At 41.3% G+C, this 18,196-nt stretch overlaps 1 protein-coding gene across 3 annotated transcripts in view; it reads right to left on the bottom strand.

Annotated features, from left to right (window-relative positions):
- The window catches only part of CPQ (carboxypeptidase Q), a 3,127,273-nt gene extending 3,109,285 nt beyond the window's left edge, over nucleotides 1-17,988 (bottom strand). For 2 of the 3 annotated variants that reach the window (XM_044065627.1, XM_044065628.1), the window contains exon 1: nucleotides 17,878-17,979. The gene's annotated coding sequence lies outside the window, so the exon portion shown is untranslated. Of the gene's footprint in view, nucleotides 1-17,877 lie in introns of all 3 variants that reach the window. The other variant, XM_044065629.1, reaches the window with a different exon arrangement.
- Between the last annotated feature and the right edge of the window lie 208 nt (nucleotides 17,989-18,196).

Genomic DNA, 18,196 nt, shown 5'->3' with positions numbered 1-18,196 from the left:
CCAGGCACTCCAGTTTAGTCTCATGCCATGAGACATACTGCTTACACTGGATAACTACTCTAATAAATGCTCCTTAGATTTGTACTGTGGAGTATTTATACTTAAGTTTGCTCTGAAAAACATCCTTGCCTGGGTTACACTAACTTGGCTAGCAAAGATGAAATAAACTGACAAAACTGCTATAGCTTAGAACTACCTTATGCATACTTCTTGCAATCCAAACTCCATCACTGTTTTTGACCTTATTAACTCATTAGAAGGACTGTATTGACCATCCACCATCATCACTATTAAAACATACTTAAACAAATCTGAGCCATGTACATTTTATCCTCAGGATATGTCCTCATGTTCTTACACTCCCATAAAAGATGGCACTCAGATGGACTACATTAATTCTCCTTATGTACTAGCATGCTTGTATCAGATCTCACCTCTTCTTTATTTTTCAAGTATATCTGTTATATTTAGTCTTTCTCTTTATATATCTGATGCAGATTGCACACCATGGTGTTGCCTCCTTTAACTTTCTATTATATTCACTATTTTACAGAGATGGAGTCTCCAGTCACCTACTATACATCCTGTTATTGTACAAGCCTTTACTGATATGACATCACACTGAATTCACTTTGGTCCCCGGTTCGATTTTTGGCCGAGGTGCCTTCTGTGCAGAGTCTGCATGTCCTTCCTGTGTTCATGTGGGTTTCTTCCAGGTGCTCCTGTTTCCTCACACATTCCAAAGACATGCAATAGATGGACTGGGCACACTAAGCTGGCCATAGTTGTGAGTGTGTGATGTGGAAGAACATCCAGGCAGGGCAACATACCTGGCTGTGTAAACAGTGGCTTGAGATGATTGCCACTGCTGAAGTGACACCCTGACCCCATGTGCAAAAATGGGAAAAGGGGTTGTGGATAGATCCTATTCTGTGTCCTCTTCACAGCACACAGAGATGAAGCTCAAGTGTCAACTAGCTACCCAGGCATCAAAGCAGCTGACCAGGGAGGGTAGGAGTGAATGCCAGTTGTTGTCTTGCCCATCCTGGGAAGAGGGAGACTATCAGGCATACTGCTGTGTCAACAACTTGGAGCTGAGTGCCACAGTGGACTCACAAGTGCCATGAACATAAACATCACGAGCGTGCCAATACTAAGGCAGTTCGCCATTCCCATCAGCTGCCAAATGGTACAGGAAATAAAGTAAATAGCAAAATGCCCCCTGTAATTGTATGAAGAAACAAATGGATGAAGACTCTTGCATTTCTCACTGTGTACAGCAGAGTATGAATAGAGTAAAAGGGGAAGAGATCAATGGTTGGCAAACACAGAGGAAAGAGAGTGTCATACACTTGATCAAAAATATTTTTGAATGGCAAATGACAGGCATTTCTTTTTCCAGGGGAGCAAGCCCCTGTGCACCCACCATAACCCCTGCTAAATATAAATAATTCTAAGACTGCAATACAGTGGGAAAAGGGGAAGTACCGGATCCCCTCTATGCAGCAATCTCACAAGTAATGCCAGCAGTACTCGATCAAATACCTCTTCAGTCGATTCTGCCAGCATTACAAATATTCGATATTCAAAATGTTCAACCATCTGGTTCCCATACATCCATATAAACATATCTATCTATATATATATATATATATATATATATATATATATATATATATATATATATATATGCACACACACATATACATACATACACACACACACACACACACACAAATATAGGTATATTTATATATAGAAATAATTATAAACATATATTTATACTTATATATATATATATATATATATATATATACTCACACAAGAACTTCCCATTTTTCATATATATATATATATATATATATATATATATATATATATATACACATATGCATACACACACACAAGAACTACATACATACACACACACACACTCACACAAGAACTTCCCATTTTGCCAGTCAGTTTCTATCCTTTTCACGCCTTCCTCTGTCGACAGCAAAAATGCACATTTTCCTTCAACACGTGTGCAATATCATTTATGAAGACACTTCAACTGGATTGGTTGTAGTACTGATTGATATAGTGCCCACTGGTTCACTGTTCTTTCTTCTGTATCAGCTCACTTTATAACCCTGCATACCCTACTGTCCAGTCAATATTTTACACATACTATCACCCTAGAACTCATTATGAAGTAATGTGTTCACTGACTTATTTTGCAGAAGCACATCACATGCCTTCCATAAAGTTTTAAAATGTCACCATATCCATTTCAATTTAATATTCTCCATGCAAATGATGTCAAAGTAAAAAGGTCACTAGTTTCCAGCTTGGGCCTTGCTCTCACTCTTATAAAGGAAACTCAGATTTATCTCATTCCAGCCATCAGGTAATTTACTCTCATGAGTCCCATCAGTTACAAGTGTTACTTACTCTAACTCTCATGAGGCCCACCTGTACTGTGATCCTTTAGTTTTTAGAGTCAATTCTTTCTTGTGTGATAAAAACTGGCATCACCCCATCTAATGTGGGCCTTGTAATGGGTAACCAAAATAACTTACTTAGCGTCACTCTCTCCCCTCTGTCTTCTCTGGCTTCCTTATATAGCCATAACAAGGTATTTTCTCCACTTCTGATTGAAGTGCTTCACCTTTCCTCAGTGTGGCATTTTGTTAGTCATTTCCTGCTTACTTCTTTACACTGGTATTCATACACTTTCCTCGTTCAGAAATTCTTTATTTCACCCTCTATTCTTTGATACTGACACATTAGAGAACAGTGATTTTTTTCCGCATCTTGAGTTGCATACTTAGTTGTTGCGTCTTTTGGCTTTTCCCGGTTAGGGGTCGCCACAGCGGAACTCTGGTCTGCTAATAACTGGTAGTTGATTTTTACGTGCCGAGTTACCAGCCCTGACGGGCAACCTTCAACGAAGGTATGCCCATTCACGCATATCTCCACGCAGAAGACGCTCTAGCTGAGAATCGAACCGGACAGCGTCTTACTGTGAGGCGACAACGCTACCGCAGCAACACCACCGCGTGATTTCACTAAATGTTGCAAGAACTACATTTTTGTTCATAGATCCCCAACCTCAGCAACAAGACAGCAAACAAAATTGCATCCTGAAGACAAAAGAGGCTGGACTGCTTATCAGCACAAGTCAGAAAAATGTTACACCAACTAACGCATAAACTGAAACAGTCCTTGAATAAAAGACATAGCAGCTCTTATCTGAGGACAAATGAGTACTCCAAGTTTGTAGGGGTTTATCAGTAATGGTACATGGCAGTGCTTGAAATTGTGTTTTCCTGTTATCTGCTTTAGTGATTGATGATAACATACAACTTCCAATATTCATATCTCTCCATGTTTTTCTGTGCTACAGATTTTATTTAATTTCCACTGCCATTATTTTCTGCCATCTGTTTTAAGTATTATTCCCTGTATTCAGTCTAAATTATCTGAAATTAATTTTGCTGAACAAGTAAACATTTACACCCCTTGCACCTCAAAACTCATTTTATCTTGGAAATAAACTATGGATGATATCTGGTTCACCTTTTCTGCTAAGAACAGAAGGGATTATCTGCTGCCAAGGTACATACTGGGAATGCCTGAAGGAATTTTAAGTAAAGAACTTAACCAAAAGACTGACATCATAATCAGAAACACAGAGACATGTGACAAGCCAGAGTTTGGGCTTATGTTTTCAATAAGATAAGTTAACTTGGGTAAAATATCAATAAACTATCTCTGCAACATTATCCAAGAATCCCTGCCATGCAACTTCTCACCCACTTTCCACCGACTGACCACGCATCCACTAGAAATGTCCCTGGGCTCAACCAGGGATCGTCACTAACAGATATTCACATACCATCCTCCCCAGGATTGCCATGCCAATCTCTATCTGCTGCTCTGTCAGTTGCTAATCAAACCCAGGTCAACAGGGACACGGGGCTTTATTCTTCTGCAACACTGGAGTGGCATGAACTATAACACCTTTTTAAATTAAACGGCTGATCTGGACTGACCCATCAAACATATATGCTCAATGATGCACAAACCTATCATTGCAGTGTGGCTCCCCAAAGCCACCTTCCCAGTGTGGCCCACTTCCCTGCTTCTGGTTGTCGTTTTTTGTATAGTTCATCTGGATGTTTAATCCCTCCAGGCTAGGGTCACCAGATCCTCCTTTCACTGATGATGACAAAGTTTCTCTGCAGGACACAACAATAAATAAATATATAAACAGACTTACATTACTGCGCTACCCCTACTTGTGGAAGCCATGTTACAGACTGTGTGAGGAATAAGGTGTGGCCTACGGGGATATCTCCACTCCCTAGGATAGGCCCACCTTTTAGCTAGGCAGTTACTCCAAGTCCTCACCACTATGAAGATCTGACTGAATGCCCTGCCCTCACCAGTAAATTACCCACACCTCCCTCCATGAGAAAAGCAAGAACACAGAGCCTCTTCTTTACCTTCCCACTCCAGGCAGCTCCAGCAGCCAACTTTGCTGCTAATCAAACACAGATCACTTGGCTCACAGACAGGGCTTTATTCCTCTGTGCCACAGAGCTGGCCCTGTTTATGTCTTCAGATCTTTATTCTTCTCTTAGTCTATGTAGATAAATGAGTGTGTATATATGTTTAAGAAGCGATCCAAGGTATTGCACTAGAGTATAAATACTGAGCATGTGCACGTCTGACTGCCATTTTGTAGTTAGGTGTAGAGATGTGAGCATGTATGTAAGCAAGCTCTGTCTGTTAACTAGACCGTTCTTATTTAAAGATGCTGCTATCCATCCTGATGTGTTTCTGTATATTAAAGCATCTAAACGAAACCCCAAGCCTTCTTATTATTTGTGTTAAGAGACGAATGAGCAACTTGATGTCAGAAAGTGGCATGTCTAAAAGGACATGGTGCCAGAAGTGGCATGTCTAAAAGGACATGGTGCCAGAAGTGGCATATCTAAAACGGCATGAAGTAATAACCGGCATATCAAAGGGGCATGAAACTAGAAGCGGCTTGGCAAAAATGATTTCATAGGTTCATAGGTTCATAGGTTCATACTAGGCTATCTGCCCGAGGGCATTTACAAGCCTAGCCCATCGTTTTGTGGCTTACGCCACCCCTTTAGTATGGGGAACTATACCCATTATTTTGCTGTGCCTCTGTCGAGCAGTGACACTGAGGTAATCCCTGGGGTATATCTGCGATCTCCCATCCATTGGTCAAGATTTCTCTTGAACAAGGCCAGCGAGGTGCTCTGCCTCACATGTACCGGGATTTTGTTCCACAGCATAGGAGTCTTTGGGTGATGAATCTATCCCTCCAGCACGTCCTATTAATAGCCGTGTCGAGGTTTAAGTCTCCGCCCTTGTGGCTCTGACGGATCTAGATTTTTGAGGTGAAGCATATTCATCAAATCTGGGTTTGACATGGCCTTGTATGTTAGGCAAAGGTCACCTCTGAGCAAGCGGTGGCGACTGAATAGAGCTGGAGTTCTTTCAGTCGGGCAGCATAGGACAGATTTTGAGACCCTTTATCCTTTTGGTGAGGAACTTTTGTGGCCTCTCCAGCTGCTGCAAGTGTCGGGTCAGATACATTCCGAATGGGGCATTGTACTCAATCATTGGTCTGATGAGTGATGAGTAAAGGGAGACTATGACCTCCCTTGATCTAGATGAGAATCCCTTCATGATAAGGTGGGCAATGTAGAAGGTCTTCCTAACTACTTTAGCTACATGGGTGTCGAATGACAGACTACTATCAACCTGGGTCCCCAGGTCCCTGATAACTTCTTCTGTGCTCAGTGGATTGCCACCTATTTGGTAGCTAGGGGTAACCTTGTTTTTCCCGAAGGGTATGACTATGCATTTTTCGGCATTTAACTTTAGGCCGTGGCTCTGGCACCAGTTATCCATTTCTGTGAGACCCTTCTGAAGGATATCTGTGTCAGATGTGTTTTCTACTATGGCGCCCAGTTTGCAGTCATCTGCAAACTTTGTCAGCCATAACCCTCCTGTGTTTGCTTGTACTTGGAAAAGTAGATGCCAAACAAGAGTGGGCCCAGGACTGAGCCCTGTGGGACACCACTTGTGACAGGCTTTGAGTCTGACATGGCGCCAGCAACTCTGACCCTGTGGGTTCTGTCACTCAGCCAGTTTGCAACCCATCTTGTGATGTATGGGTTAACATTTAAGCTGATGAGTTTTCAATGATACCCGAGTGGGGTATTGTATCGAAGGCCTTAGCCAGATCGAGGTAGGCTGTGTGGACTGCCTTTCCCTCATCAATGGCTTTGGTGACTGTTTCGAAAAAGTCAACCAAGTTTAAAAGGCATGATCTGCCTTTGACAAAGCCAAACTGGGTTGGATCCAAAGTCTGCAAATTCCCTATGTCTTTATTTATGAGGTCCATTATGATCCTCTCCATGGCTTTGCAGATAAGGCTTGTCAAGCTAATGGGCGGTAATTTCCAGGGTCGGTGGAGGCACCGCCTTTGTGAAGTGGGACAACAGTTGCAGTGCGCCACTCCTGGGTGCGTATCCAGAGGTAAGACTTTGATTAAACAGCTGTCCTAGCTGTGGGTTTAATTCCTCATTGAGTTCGTGGAGCACACAGCCGGGGACACCATCAGGTCCCATGGATGCTGTGTTTTTGCTTTGGAGAGAGCAGTTCTCACTTGGGCGCTGGAGATGTTTGGGGGCTGCAATCGTTTGGTATAGTTATCTCTCCTTTTGGGGGAGGGGAGAAGTTTGCACTGAACCTGTCAGCCAGTATGTTGGCAATGTCTGTAGGATCAGTAATCTTCACATCATTTTGAACTAGTTCTGAGCATATCTGGGAGTTTCCTCCCAGGTTTCTAACATAGCTAAAGAAGGCCTTATGATTGTCTTTTGAGTCTTTAGCTATTTTTCTCTCGAAATTTGCTTTGGATGATTTTATGAGAGCTCTTAGTTTTTACTTATAGTGATCAAGGGTGTCTTACCTTTTAAGGATTTTGCTCTATCTTGTAGTAGCTTCCTCCTTTTGTTGTAGAGTTTGTTTATGGCTGGGGTCCACCAGACTGGACGCTTGCCTTTGGTACAAAGAGTCTTTGTTTTGCTTGGGATTGCCTTATCCATGCAGTCCTGCAGGTGCTGGTAGAAGGCATTTGTAAGTGATTCAGCGGCTTGAGTACTGTTTTCCATGGCTCGGGGGCCTTAAAGGAGACCACACTAGTCTTTAGAAGTGTGAAGTCGGCTTTTGAGAAGTTCTTTACTGTGGTGTTTTTTTATTTCAGGTGGGGGTGGGATGAGGACCTCCAGCGAGATTAGTTTGTGATCTGATCTCACCAGTGAGGGGTATACTTCCGGTGTTGAACATTGTGCTCCCATGCTCGTGATGATGAGATCAAGTATGTTATCTCCTCTTGTGGGGATGGTGACTAGTTGTTCCATGGCATTTGAGTTTATGAATTCCAGGAACTTTTGGGCTAGGGTGTTTGGGCTTGAGTAGTGTTCCCAGTCTATATTAGGGTAACTGAAGTCACCTAGTATGATGGTGTTTGGTGATACATTTATCCCCTCTAGTGTTTTCAGGAAGGCCATGTGAGGTTCCTGAGTTTGTGAGGGTGGCCTGTAACATGCTACAATTTGCAGAGCAGTCTTGCCTATGGTTAATTGCACCTGGATGGTCTCCGATGCATCGTGCGTTGCCACCAGTCTTGAGGTGTGGGTGTCCTTGATGAATATGGATACCCCCCCTCCTTTCTTGGTATTGTCCGGATTTTGGGGCCGGAACGCATGATATGAGGTAAAACCTGATAGCGCTGGGGTGCTTTCAGGAGCCTTGAACCAGGTTTCTGTCACAGCACAGACATCGATGTTCTCCATATTGAGAAGGGCCTCAAGTGCGTGCATTTTGAGATTTAGACTTCTGGCATTGAGCAGCATTACCCTTAGTTTTTTTCCTTTTTTGTGTTCTAGGGTGGTAGGTTTAGAATTTGAGCCTTGCCTAAAAAAGGCACTATGGGGGTGGCAAGAGCCCTTGCCAATATCCGGAATCCCAGAGGTGACAGGTGCAAGCCGGCCCCTGAAGCAGCGTGGCTTGTCCAGCATGTCATCCCAGGCAGACAGACACTGGATCCCCTTTGAATGACACCAGTGTTTAAGCCAATTGTTAAAGCTGATCATCTTATCTCTGTATTGTGGCATCATTCTTGGTGAAGGTAGGATACTGCTCAAGGTCAGGGTCATACCTGCCTGGGCTACATAATCAGAGAGCTCCTCAATGTCTCTTTTCATGTAGTCCAAGGAGGTACGTCTCAGGTCGTTTACACCAGCGTGGACAATGACTGAGTCATATTTGTACCTGCTGTTGAGAGACCTGAGTGCTTGCGTTATGTGGCGGATTCTAGCGCCCGACAGGCAGCTTACTGTGACCGTCTCCTTACTCAGTCTGGTGAGCAGGACGTCAGTGTGTCTGACTATGGAGTCACCAATGACTAGTGTGTCTGGCATTGTGTTTGGCCTTAAGGGCTGTGACTGTTTGACACTCTGACTGTGAGGTCTATGTGTTGCAGGTGTTGTGTTCTGAGGTGGTGGTTGTTTGGGTGTCTGCTTTGGTGGCCTCTGCTGTTTTGGTAGATTTTTGATCAGAGCCTCCGAGTATGTCTTTGTGTGTTTATGTGTATGATTTGAGGTTGTAATGGTACTATGTGAGACTGGGTCTATAGTGTGTGTGGTAACCTTCTCCTCCTGACTGGTCTTGCCAGTCCTATGTTGAGAGAGCTCAGCCTCCAGTTTGGCCGTATAGTTGCATCTCTCGCATGTATTTGTGTTTTGTGGGAGGAGGAGAGGGTTGTCTGTGTACATGAGGCAATTGTAGCATTGCTTCAATATTCCCAGGTTCACCAGCTGAGCAGGAGAGGACACTAGCAACTGATCCCTCGACATGCTAGAAGGATAGACAAAAAAACTTTAAAAAGGATTCCGGGGGACGTGGGTGACCGAGAAATGGGGGGTTGCCTTTTTGGGGTACTATCTATTACAAGAGTGCCGTATCAAGGTAATAAGTACTGTAGGAGCAAGTGCTAGGTTTAACAGATAGAGAATAGTCTACTTGGAGTCAAGTAGGGATGATCTTTTTAGTTATAGGATACGCTGATTAGATCAGTAGTATAGTTCGAGGAAGGTAGTTTTAAGGGAAAATTTGAAGAGTGGACTTTAGGTAGCCCGAATAGTTTAAACCTGCTTAACCGGCGCTGCCCTAGTGTGCAACGGTGGCAGCTCCGCGCTAATTCGCGCTAAAGCGTGCTTTATAGCAGGGGGCTGGAAAAGACAGGAAATGACCCAAAATGGCCAATAAACTACAAGTTACTGCCTTAAACCACTCCTCTGAGGACAAACAGGCCGCTCAGTACTCCCTACTCCCACTAGTGAGTAAAGAAACTACCCCTTGACCAAACAAGGAAAATGGAGAAAACAGGAACCAAGACAAAGCCCAGGGATCAGCAAAATCTGATCACTGGAACAAACTATTAGAAAAGTATGGAAAACAAGAGCATATATAATTTCATATTAAGCAAAATGCTGGTGAAATATAGATGAGTGGAGCATCCTAAAAATGCACAAACTTCGCAAAACAGGTCAGAAACAAATTTCAGGTATTAAAAACATGCTCAGCACTATTTCTTTTGCATAATATGAAATGAGGCATACAGAGCATTCTAAACGATTTTTGCATAAACCGATATGTACAATATTGATAAAAATATTCAAATTACTACGGAAAATATTTGAAAGAAAGTCTGAACTGCATAAAATGAATACTATAGAGGGAAACAACTGCATTTTCACAAAGCATATATAATTTCATATTAAGCAAAGATATCTGAGTTATCAGAAATGTATAAAGTGTACACACGTTTGTGCAGTATTACAGTAAAGCTATTTTGCAGACCACAGCCATTACAAGGCATATTTCGCAAAGTACAGCCAGTTCAGGTCATAATTCACAGAATGCAGCCATTACGGAGCACATTTCGCAAAGTAAAGTATTTTGAAGAGTTTGTTGTGCATTTGTTTGTTACAAGCTCACAGAACAGTCTGTTCGTAAGTAAAGGGCCATATTTTCAATATGTTTGTATATACTTTGTGGGCATGGCAGACAGATTTTGAAAACCCAGTGCACTTGTGTTTGACAATAATATTGCTGAGAACTGGAGAGTGTTTGAGTAAAAGTATGACATTTTCATACAGGCTGCATTTTCTGATAAAGATGATCATACAAAGGCATTTATTATACTCAATTTAGCTGGGTCAGAAGCCACAGAAAGGGAACGTTCATTTGTGTATGCACCTGCTATTTATGCTGGAGGGGGGGGCATCATATTGTCATACAGGGTGAGTTAAGAGAGGACCCAGACTGCTTAAAATGTAAATTTAAAGAAATGTGTAACCCCCAGACAAATGTTACAATGGAAAGGCACTTATTTTACACAAGGGATCAAAAGCCTGGTGAAACTTTTACACTATATATAACTGACCTAAGAAATAGGGCTAAAATGTGCAGATTTGGTGACTTAAGGGATGAGTTGATAAAGGAAAGACTTGTGTGTGGTATAAAAGATGATGCTGTGAGAAAGATTTTGCTTCGTGACAGTGATTTAACTTTCAATAAGGCCATTAAGATTTGCCAGATATAGGAACTCACAGAAAAGCACACAAATATGCTTACAAATGAGAGCAGCTCTAGAAGGCACAGTGACAAAAATCATGTTGATAGTATGCGGCACATGATTAAACGAAACAGGCTCAAGCACATGGCAGCTGCAACCCCTGCAGCACTCACTGGTAAACCCCAGAACTTTCTAGCACACTCCAGAAGTCGCACAGTCTCAGTGAAGCACAAGAAAGCATATGCCCCAACCATATTTCATTGTCAACTGTCGTAATTGTAGAGGGAATCATGAATCTGAAAGGGAAAACTGTTTAGCTTTTGCTCAGCAATGCCACAAATGTAATAAATGGAATCACTTCAAAAGATTTTGTAAATCAAAAGGCCCACATTCTTTTACTAAAAGGGAACATTTTAAGAAACGAGTTGATCAGTAAGACTGTGGCAACCCCACTCTTTATGCTGATGGTGTGTCAGTGCTTCATGAAACAGTCCAAGCAGTAGATTTAAGGGCAAAGAATGAAGTATGTTGTACTGCTCGAATAAATGGCAAACACATAGAGCTCAAAGCTAACACAGGTTCCAAGTGCAATGTTATAACAGCAGAAACATTTGCTAGAGTATGTAAAGGTGAAAGGCTTGATTTGGCAAGGTTTGTGAAACTTGTTGCTTATGGAGGTGAAGACATTCAAACCAAAGGCTCAATTGTGCTTTCATGTTATACTACTGGAAGAAGCTACGACTTATTATTTTATGTGGTCAACAGGCACGTCCAGTCATTATTAGGGCTCAGAGACAATTTGAAAATGGAACTGCTTTCATTTACTAAGGAAGTCCACTATATTAGTTTAAAAAAACACTAATTTTGCCCAGTACATTTTTCCACTAATGCTGATCTTTTCCAAGACAAACTAGGCAAACTACTAGTTGTGTACTCCATGAAGTTAGGCCCAGAGGTCAGTCCAGTTATCAGACCAGCACAAAAAAATTCCAACAGCCATGCAGGACAAAGTTAAGGCCAAGTTATATAAAATAGTGCGACAAGGTGCCATTTGATCAGTGGAAACTCCAACCAAATGGGTATCTTCCATGGTAGTAGCTCATAAGAAAAGCTCACATGACATCAGAATATGTACTGACCCATGAGATTTGAACAAAGTGCTAAAAAGACCTCATCATCCAATGCACACAGTCAAAGAAGTCACAACCTTAATGCCAAATGCCACTATTTTTTCTGTCTTAGATGCAAAAAGTTCATTTTGGCAAATTCAGATTGACAAAAAATCCTCAATGCTCACTACTTTCAGTATTCCGTTTGGCAGGTACAGATTTCTGAGAATGCCATTTGGGATAAATTCTGCAAGTGAAGTCTTTCAGCATGCAATGGAGCAAATTTTTCTGTGTATCCTTGTGCTATCAAAGTAGACGACATATTAGTAGATCATGATGAAAAAGAGCATGACAAAAACCTCAGAACATTTCTAGAAAGGGCACGTCAAGTGAATCTGAAGCTCAATCCACACAAACGCAAATTCAGGCTACCAGAAGTTGCTTACGTTGGTCACTTATTTACGAGTACAGGCTTATGACCAGACCGTTCAAAGCAAACAGCCATTCTCGTGATGCCACCTCCAGACAATGTTCATGCCCTGCAACATTTTCTTGGCATGATCAACTACCTAGGCAAGTTTATTTCACACTTGAGCCAACTTTCAGCACCATTCAGAGAGCTGACATGTAAAGATGTGTCCTGGTCTTGCTTGGAGCAACACCAAAGACCATTTGATGTCCTGAAACAGAGAATTGCTAGTCCACCAACTCTCAGATACTATGATGTTCACAAACCAGTAACATTGTCCTGTGACACTTCAAAATTTGGACTTGCTGCAGTCATTCTACAAGAGGATCAACCTGCTGCCTATGCATCGAGAACTCTTTCCCAAACTGAGATGCAATATGCCCAGATCGAGAAAGAGTTTTTGGCAATTGTGTTTGCTTATTCGATGTTCCATGATTATGTTTATGGTACACCTATCCAGATCAAAACAGACCACCAACTATTAGTCAGAATCCTGAGAAAGCCAATGCATTCAGCTCCAGCCCAACTGCAATGTATGATGCCAAGACTGTAAAAGTACAAATTCATTCTTGTCTACAAGAAAGGCAAACTTCTTTATCTTGCTGATACATTATTCAGATCACCCAGAAATACCACTGAACAGAGTGAAAACCAAGGTTCTCATTGGACTGATGATTTCAAAGTCATGGAAGTGAGAAATGTTTCTTCCACACATCTTGATGAGCTGAGAGATAACACAGCCACAGATCCAGTTTTACAAAGACTCAACCACTTTATCAGTCAAGTATGGCCGTCAAAACAATCTAGTTTACCGCAAAATCTGCAACCTTATTTTCCATACAGAGATGAGATTTTGTCTGACAAAGGTGTCATGATGAAAGGTCCGAAAGTAATTGTTCCAAAGTACTTGCAACCAGAGTACATTACTATCTTGCATTGCGGTCACCCAGGAACCAAATCTACCAAAAGAAGGGAGAGAGGACTAGTATTTTGGCCATGTCACAAGACATTGAGAGAGCACTATAATATTGTTCTGTGTGTAACAGTACAAAGCCACATCAACGGAAAGAACCACTTCAGCTTAACCAGATTCCGGAACTACCTTGGTCGACAGTAGCCACTGATACCTTCAAGTGGAATGGTCAACATTATTTGGTGTTAGCAGACTCTTACTCCAACTGACTTACTTCCCAATCTAGCATCCAGTACAGTCAGTACTAAGATGAAGTATCATTTTGCTATACATGGAAGTCTGCACAGTTATTTCTGATAATGGCACACAGTTTACAAGCCAACAGTTCAAAAGATTTGCTGAGGAATGGGAGTTTACTCATGTCACAAACAGTCCAGAGCACCTGCAGTCAAATGGTTTGGCAGAATGCACAGTGCAAAGCAGTTACTAGAGAAGTCAAAATGAGACAACAGTGATGTTTTCCTGAATCTCTTGAATCTCAGAAAAATTCTTGATTTACCTGCTCAGAGACTTCTGTCGAGACAAACCAGAGCCACATTACCAATCAGTAGTCAATTGCTGATTCCATGTATCAAGAACAACAGATCAGTGAAACACAATCTGTTGAAGAAATGCCTATCCCAGAAGTCCTACTACAATAAGACCAGCAGACCGCTCAATCCCTTACGAGAAAGAGAGGTGGTAAGGATGCAAGTGTCCAAAGGTTATGATGGATTGGTGTCGTGACGAATACTGGTCCAGAGCCAAGATCGTACACTGTGAAAACAGTAGAAGGAATCTTTAGGTGGAATCGGAGGCATTTACTACCGGTATCCGAGCCTATACCACAGCAGATAGCCTGTGAGAAAGACTTTATCTCAAAGTGAATTATCCGGTGTTCCAATTCCAGAGAAAGTTCCAGAGGACATTCCCACTGCTGTAATGAATTCAGAGGTTCCTGATAAGAGTTGTGTACCGCAGACTGTCCCTGTTGCTAAATTTACTCCCAACTGTTATGTTACGAGATATGGTTGAATCTCTAAACCCTGCAGTAAATATGCAGAACCTTGGACATGAACATTGTATTTTGTTTCTTATGTACATAGTAATGTATGCCTAACTCTAATATTGTCTTTATGAAGGGCAATCTTTTTAAGAGGGAGGATGTAGATCAATGAGTGTGTATGTACCATTAAGAAGCTAACCAAGGGCTTGCAGTAGAGTACAAATTCTGAGCACATGCAAGTCTGATTGCCATTTTGTAGTTAGCTGCTGAGATGTACGCATGCATGTAAGTAAGCTCCGTCTGTTCTGTTTGTTCGTATTTAAAGACGCTGCTATCCATCCTGATATATTTCTATATATTAAAGCATCTAAGTGAAACCCCAAGCCTTCTTATTATTTGTGTTAGAGACGAATGAGCAGCAGTCTACATAAAGTCTTCATAAGGCCATAAGCCACTGCTACATAGGTGTATAGCATACAGATGAAATTCCCCTAGCCTGCAGATCTGGCAACCTTCATAAGCAAAATATTGTTAAAGTCTCAAGGTCTGCAAGTTGCTCAGACCTGACTTGCTGATAAACATAACTACAGACTCCTCTTACAACTCAGGAGTAATGTATCTGTCTGTATAACCATTATGTGGGCAGTGCATTAACCGATAACAAAAAGCTGAATATTAACTAGGACTCTCCCTGTACATTAGACTGCAAATGACTTATAGCTAAGCAAGTGAAAAAAAGGTGAGCAGATGACATAACAATAGCATACCATGAAGGTTTGTCCCAGATAATAACTGCTGTCAAAATCATGGAATGAAACTAAATGTCAAAAAATGCATTATTGTATCCCTTGGGAAGTAATCTATCCCAGGGAAATTACCACATTAATAATATGCCCCTGAGAGTTGATCCAGTTGTTCAGGATTTGGGAACTTATGTGAACAGTGACCTATCTTTTCACCAACATGTGTCCATATTTGTAGGAATGTCCTTCAATACTGCACAGCTGATAAACAAAGAGATTGTGTCTAGATCTATGTCATTGTCCACCTTTACTCACCTTCATTAGGCCAGTCACTGAATATAATGGCCCCTATGGCACATGCAAAAACTGGAACACCCACAGAGATACCTTACTAAAAGATTACAAGGTCTAAACAACATGTCTTACCATTGACCAACTCAAAGCCCTGTCCCTACACTTGGTATTCTACAGATTGCTAAGAAGCGACCTGTGATTGGCATACATGGCATCCTCAGAACCAATACTGATGAATTTACTGCACATCAGCAAGTCAAATGGTATGTGAAATACTTGGTCTTGGGATACAAAACTCTTCTACTACATCAACAGAATAATTTGGACCGACAGGTATGTCTCGCACAGGTCACTGCTGCTCAGGAATAGGCTCCCCATCCACATAAAACAAAGTTCATCCCTGTTCATATTCATGCACAACTTGAATCTAAAGATGGGAAATAGAATATTTATCCCAGGACTGCCCCCTTACTAATGCACAGAGGCAGCTCCTAAATGCTTTATCCCATGCATGTGTCCCCTGAAATTATCTATGGTATGATCCCAATTATTCTCATTAAAAGTAATATATAATTATCGACCATGGGATGGTTAAGGCCAATCTAACCAAACAGGATATGATAATTTAAGCACAAAAAGGGAAACTAGCCTAAACTGTCCCTCAAGGGTAGCTAGCCTAGTACTTAGCTATGAACCTGTAACAAGGGCAATGTAATGCCTGCTTTCATTAGAAGGGGTTTACTTCTGTATGGACTGGCGCAAAATGTTGCCAAATATAGTCTTTCTTTTGCTGAACAACCTCTCGAGATCAGGAATACATCCTGTAGCAGAATTAACTAATCCAGTTTAAACAACTGCTATGCATACTTGTACTACATGTAATAAATCTACTTGGTTGCATCTTAAAAAAGAATTATCCCATCAAGTTTGAATATCTATTATGCATATCTGTATTATATGTAATAAATCTACTTGGCTGCATTCTATAACAGAATTAGCACGCCCAGTTTGTATAATTGTTATGCATTTCTGTATTACATTTAAGATATTCACTTAGCACAACTACTTTGAATAATGATACACATATCTGCACTCCATGTAATATATCCACTGAATTTCCAACTGGCAAAACAAGTTACATTGCATAATTACAATCTTTTTGTCCAAATTCTCTAGCATCATGCAGAGTGTAGTGGGAGGGTTACATGTGAGGAGGCTAACACTGTACAAGGAGGTGTACAGTGCTAAAATACTGGCTACACCACCTGCCCTTAGCCTAAATTCTTCTTCTTCTTCAGCCTTATACTAACTGCCTCTACTCTTTCCAGGCCAACAACCTTAACATCAGCTATGTGGTTTAGGGGTGAAATATGTCTTTCTGCAACTGTATTTTATTTTTAATCACAAAGATTTATAAGTGTTGTGGGTGCAACCACACTTTTTGTAACCGTACATCAACTTTTGCACTACCCAACGGAATGTAGCCCCCCCCCCCCCGCCAAGCATAAGATCCTCACTACCCCCTACCCACCCACCCAAGACAGTTAATGTTTTTGGTGAACATATCATCTGTATGTGTAGCCTTGTTAAATCATTTCTGTAACAAAGCTGATGCTTTGCTTTTCTGGATCTTACTATTAAATGTGCAGAAGCAGGCATAAATATGTTTTTCGGTGAAATAAAAAAATACACACTAAGAAAACATCAGTTTAGGAAGTGCAAGGTTTGCCTACTAGGAATGCAGACAACTTTATCCCCGCCAAGCATAAGATCCTCACTACCCCCCACCCACCAACCCACCCAAGACAGTTAATGTTTCTGGTGAACATATCATATGTTTGTGCAGCCTTGTTAAATCATTTCTGTAACAAAGCTGATGCTTTGCTTTTCTGGATCTTACTATTAAACGTGCAGAAGCAGGCATAAATATGTTTTTCAGTGAAATAAAAAAATACACACTAAGAAAACATCAGTTTAGGAAGTGCAAGGTTTGCCTACTAGGAATGCAGACAACTTTATCCCGTTTATCTTCACACACAACAAAACATCTACTCTAGTACAACCATGTAGAAGTTGATTCAATAATAGATAAGCACCTCCAGATTTGCAGCCACTGTTTTGTGCGGATACTGTTAAAAAACAGTACAGCGTGGGAAATTTTAAGTGTAACGTAAGGAAAGATCAACTATTTTCAAATACTCTACACCAGAAATAAATACAGATGTTCTGAAAGTAGAAATCTATAGCATCAGGTGACTAATATTTATACCATACATGAAGAATGCAGTGTTTTCTAATTTAATAAAATGCAATCCCCCAACACTCAAAATAATTTTACAGTGCTCTAGGTGAAGGCCTGGCACTGCTTCACATTTTCTGCTGTAACCCACAGTTCTGCAAATGAATGAATGAGGGCTTCACTTAAAATTAAACTGAAAACTTTAGCCGGTGCAGATAATTCTGTAGAAGAATATCATTAAGGAAGTGACAATTTCTATTACATTCAAGTAGTCGCTAACACGGAAATGCGGCAGTCATACCCCATGTACCACAATAGAATATGCACATTAAAATAAATGCGGGCCAAATTTCCAAGTATATGAACAAAATAAAGTGTGCCACAAACCTGTAGCATACAGATTCAAATCCTGTACTCCACAGTCAGAAAGAGGGCGACTTCACTGTCACACTTAGGTCCGTGACGTGTTGCTGGAGCACGTGACCAGGAGACTCGTGACGGGCATGTGCTGTTGCCGGTTTCAGTAGTAGGTTACTTTCGGTGGTGGTGTGTTTTTGGTAGTTACGAGGGTTTGGGTATGATGAAGTAACGCAAAGTCGCAGTCACATCACTAAACAGGTGTATCACTCAGTTGCAACTTGTGAAGTACAGGCAGAAGAATGCGAGTCATTGCTTGTGTAGTTGGTGGCTGGATAAAGTATTTGTC

Source organism: Protopterus annectens, chromosome 3.part0 (assembly GCF_019279795.1).
Source record: "Protopterus annectens isolate FY-2018-M chromosome 3.part0, PAN1.0, whole genome shotgun sequence".
Taxonomy (NCBI): Eukaryota; Metazoa; Chordata; order Ceratodontiformes; family Protopteridae; genus Protopterus; species Protopterus annectens.
Note: the sequence above shows the minus strand (reverse complement) of the source record. Positions and strands in the feature narration are given on the sequence as shown.